The sequence below is a fragment of the Wasmannia auropunctata genome, unplaced genomic scaffold (assembly GCF_000956235.1).
Source record: "Wasmannia auropunctata unplaced genomic scaffold, wasmannia.A_1.0 LD334758.1, whole genome shotgun sequence".
Classification (NCBI taxonomy): domain Eukaryota; kingdom Metazoa; phylum Arthropoda; class Insecta; order Hymenoptera; family Formicidae; genus Wasmannia; species Wasmannia auropunctata.
Genome location: NW_012028132.1, coordinates 31,919 through 35,829, shown reverse-complemented (window position 1 = coordinate 35,829; position 3,911 = coordinate 31,919).

Here is a 3,911-nt window from a genome sequence, read left to right as displayed (position 1 = left end):
TTTTCGTTGCAAATTCCAACAGTTACTATATGATGGATAATTTTTTATTTTAGAAAACTAAGAAAACACTAATTTTATTGTAACGTCGAATAATTAATTATCATTATAAGCAATCAATTGATTGCTTTTATCGAATGCGTGCAACAGTTTAGCTGCAACAGCAAAATTCTTTCTTTTGTGGAGAAATATAGAAGCTTTTTGTACTTCTTTTGACGAGATACATTTCACCAAATAAAAAAAAATTATACATTTATAATCCTTAAAATTATAACTTCAAGAACTTTAGAACTTTCTAAAAAAAGTTTAGCTGTGGATACAAAATGTTCCCACGTGGAAAGATATATTAGAAGCATTCAAAGAAAATAGAGAACGAACAACGTCGAAGAAGTTTGACCAATTAATCTAGCAAATCTAAAATTTTTGTCTATAAAGACCAAACTGCTTTTTGCTTCAATAAAAATTTATGTATGGTGACTATATCAATAGGTGTAAATGATCTCACAGTATTCGTCGCACATTCGTTCGATAGATGTGAGATGATGTGACATTCCATCACGTTTGGACCAATTTCAGAATTTAACAGATATATTTTTCATGCATCATGCACGATTATCACTGTCTGGTTTATGACCATTTAAACAATATGACCATAATGAGTTTACAGTACCGATTATCAGTTTTAATAAGAATTTTTTGCTTGATTCATAAGATTGCAAGCATTCTCGCTCATCCAACAATACCGTACAGTCTGGTAGATTTGTATTTGTGGGGGAAATGTTAAAATCATTTACTAACGAAAACAGTCAATTAGGTATCTGTGTAATATAATATAATACTTATGTGCCTTTTTGTACACACGTTCGAACACGATTATTTTTTTGCGTGTCGCAGACAGAATGAATGGATAACGTATTGCGAATCAGACAAAATCAATGATGATATGGTATAATATTAGGTGCGCAATATCGAGGAATAGGTATTTTGCAGGCATTGATTACAAGCTCACATTTTTCACATTGGCTTTATGTATCCAGAGTATACACGCGAACTCTAAAGAATTTATTTCCGCGCGCTGCAGAATTCCTACACTTACTTCCACTACTTCCACTACTTCCACTACTGCGACATTCATAGGAGAGAGAGGTATAATAAAAATTCATGGATTTAAAATAAGAGATAGATTTGGAGATAATTAAATTTAGAAAAATTATATATAATAATTAAAACTTATAATAATTAAAAACTTAAATTAAAAAATTAGAAAACTTAATGAAAATACAATCATATACGTTTAATTAAAAAATTAATATAATTGTAAAAATTATTAAATAATTTAATTGCTATTCACAACGATCCAGAGCACTGTTGAAATATAGTTCCGCCTTTGTGTATAATGATATCGATATAATGAGGCATTTTTATAAGATTGTAAAAAAATATGCGATATATTTTATGACGCGGAGGATGACGAACAATTTATGAGTATATACTTTGCAACTACAATCGGCATACAATTGATATTTAATTACGTATAAACAAATCATACGCTTTACGATATAATTTTGAGCACGGATCAAAATCATACTTGAGAAAGCGTTAAACTTGCGCTTGTTATCTTTAATTTACATGAAATGGACAACGCGAAAATTAACTAGCGATATACAATATCTCAACACTATTATATCGACGTGATCGAGAAGAAATATCCTACTGGAATTAAAGTAGTCGATACTGACAATATTGACAATAATGTTGCTGCAAAATAGAAAACCAAAGATTCGGACTCACAATCCAAATTACCGATAACTTTTACAACAAGATACAAGGATTGCGAGTTGAAATTTGTTTGTGACAATCTCATGACAAAGCAATACTGAATGGAAGCTCTTTGCGTAAAAAATAAAATTTCATGTTGATAGCCACCTCATCACCCCTATCATTATTTAAATATATACATAACTCTAATCGACAATTTGATAGACATTTCTCGCGTATGCAGATTAATATTATAAACCGTGATAACATAAGAATACTCTAGAAATTTAGAATATCGATTCTTCTGTCACAAAAGCAGAACATATCTTGTAGATATTATTAAGTAATTCTTTCCATCATTCGTTCAATTAAATTGATAACAGGGAGGAAAAATCTTTTTTGCTATTTATTAACAATTTAACAATAATTAGAGTGAACCCGGTATATATGCCGCGCGAGGATTTACGCCGCAGAAGTCAGAAAAAACAGAAGTGAAACTAATTTTCTCGCAACCACTCTGTTACATGCCTTTATGTTATATTAGTATTGTGTTGTGATTTCAGTTTTTTTCTGTTAATATTTATAAAATTATTGTAAATTAAATCAATTTATCACTGTAATAAGTAGCGCAATCAAAAATTATAATCTACATAAAATGATTATTTTAGGAAATATAAAAGACTTCGTGGCTATTTCGTGATATATAAGTATAGAGGATTAGTAAAGGATAGAGTATAGCAAAATACAAGTGCTTAGCTCTTGTATTCTTTGTTCAGTTTATTATCTCGTGTTATGTGTATCGGTGGGATGGGTTAAGATCACACGCGTAGTTTCGCTTGAAAATTGTTTATTTTTATGATTTGTACACTGACTCGAAGTTCACAGTAGAATATTGCGACAACGTCTAGGGGTAAACGAATTTATCCCGGGTTGCACTGATTGTAAGTTGTTAATATATATTTTGTATATCGCGACAACGCCTAGGGGTACGAGTACCCTGAGTCGCGCTAGGACAACGCCTAGGGATGAACGAATTTACCCTGAGTCCTAGTATTATATGATTCTAGAGTCGTATTTTGAGTCGCGTCGTATAGACTGACTTGTATCGTATTCGTTGATCGACTGTGTATTGCATCGATCCCGAGAACGCTTTTATAGGGAGTCGAATCTGTGGATTCGACTTCCTGTTGGTGAGTCCCGGGAGAGAGGAGATGAATTTTGTCGTAGACGACCGGATGACCTAAACAAATAGATCGATATCTTTTCCTTTTGAATCCATATTTGCGTAGCCTACTGGCGACAGTGAGACTCGTCTAATACGCATATTTGTGTCGCCTACTGGCGACGGTAATAGAGACACTCTCTACATTTTTTGGAGTGAAATTTGACTCTAAGGAGTGAAAATACTGCCACTCAAGTGGCAGTTCCCAAAGGCCAAGCCGGTACCGACTTCTCAGGCGACAGGCAGCGGCGTCAAGGACCAACGGGCAGAGTGGAAGCTGTTTCCCTTCGGACTCAATACCGTGCCGAGGACACGGCCCCGAGTGACAGTATTTTCGCTCTTTTGGAGTGAGATTCTCCAGAAAATTTAGAGAGCACGTCATTCGGTTTCGTGTACGGTAGAATGATTTATGTGTAACAGATGTTTATACATAACATCTCGTATAACCCATCTGTTTGGGATATACAGCATTTTTAGCGCGTGGGATTTATGCCGTAATACAGACGCTCTATTATTTATTTATAAATATAAAAGTAAATAACAATACGTGATGTGGCGGTACGGCTGTACCGACACAAGTACGCGCCGCCTCGCGCGCGCGCCATTCGTACGCGTAGCGCCTGAACAAGGGCTACCCGTAGTGCGAGCAACCCCCGCGAGAGCGCTGCAAAGAACGACCTTTGCACGAGCAAAAAGAAATTATTTAAACAATCCGCCAGGAGGCCTATTTTCTCGTAAGAGAAAAACGGTTCACCAGGGTATAAGTAGATCCGAATTTGGCGAGGAAAAGCAGACCTGGATCGCTCTTGGCACTCCACGCAACGAGTCCACTGCGACGAGTACGCTAACCGAGCATCAAGTCTTGTTGAGAGAAGGCTACATAAAGTCGTCAAGCTGCCGCCGAATACACCATCCTCGCCCGGCATCGCCGTAG